Here is a 1369-nt window from a genome sequence, read left to right as displayed (position 1 = left end):
ACTGAGCCTAGAACATAACTATTTGAAGCATAATTAGCAACGGGGTGCCAGTCACTGATTGTGCTTTTTGCTTGATTTTACGTCTGGGGAGTTCCAGTATTCCCCATTAGCTTTAAGAGGGGGCACAGTGCTAGTTATCAAATTGACAGTCTTGACCTGGCCTCTGAAAGCAGCTGTAAAACATTGTTTGGGGAAATTAAGATAAATGCCAAATGCCATACCAAAATCAGGAGCGTAATATTGCTACAAATTGGACAGTCATTGTCCATGCTGCAACTCCAAATAACAACATAGGTAAAGATATCTGATATACATGAGAGCACAGACTTTGTTACTCTAAATACCAGGTGACTATGATAAGGAGATACACCAGCTGTCCTATTATCTCATCTTAGGAGCTCTGGTTTTTGAATTCTTTATAAAATACCCCATACCTATTCTTTTCAGCATTAACAGAGTGATCAGCTCTGCCATCTGTTAAAATATAGATAGAATGTTCCATGCAGGAAAGGTGGAGTGAATCAACTACAGCTGTATCTACAGTAAAAGGTACTTGCCACAAAAGGGTTATTTTGTCAAGTGAATTAACTATTTCGCCTACATGAGGCATTTAAGAATAAACATGATCATAGAATCATAGAATGGTTTGGGTTGGAAGGGACCGTAAAGATCATCTAGTTCCAACCACCCTAATATATTTTCTGGTTTACTGGTTCTTCTTCTTTGTTTGGGAGTTTCTTGACTGATATTCATAGCCCTTGTGGCAAAAGTGATAACAATCTACAGGTGGAGAGAACAGAGCTGATACAGCACTTTTGGTGCTCTGCAGCCAGCCTGAAATTCTAACAGAGATCTCTGAATTACCTTGACCTGTCTGACTGGAGCATCAGCTTCAAAAATCCAGTGATTGCACTTCAGTGTCATCAGCAACTAATTCAGCACTGATCGTTTTATCTAAAGTTATCAGGAAATGGATAAGAGCAAAACACCGTGGCCTGGCTTTTGGGAATTTCTAGAGATAATGGAAGAGCAGACCAGAGAGGTAGACAGGGGACAACAAAAACAGTGAAAGAATAAGGAGGAAGAGTAATCAAAAGGCAGCAAAGAGGATGGCATTATGTGGAACGGATCTATTAAGAAAAGATAAACATGATGTGAATCATTATGAGAAAGTATTAAAGTCTTACAGTTTAGTTGTGATACAAAGACTATATTTTTACGTTCCTGTCTGTGTAAAACACCAACCTACTTTTATCTCAGCCACTCTCATCTGATAGCTGGTTGATGGCTGTGTTCCCAGTTCAGGTCCATGTCCTGGTTTTGCTAGAATAAAGTTATTTTTTCTTTTTAGTAATTAGAATAGCTGTAT

Source organism: Antrostomus carolinensis, unplaced genomic scaffold, assembly GCF_000700745.2.
Source record: "Antrostomus carolinensis isolate BGI_N321 unplaced genomic scaffold, ASM70074v2 scaffold8719, whole genome shotgun sequence".
In the NCBI taxonomy this organism is placed as follows: Eukaryota; Metazoa; Chordata; class Aves; order Caprimulgiformes; family Caprimulgidae; genus Antrostomus; species Antrostomus carolinensis.
This window is presented reverse-complemented; position numbering follows the sequence as displayed.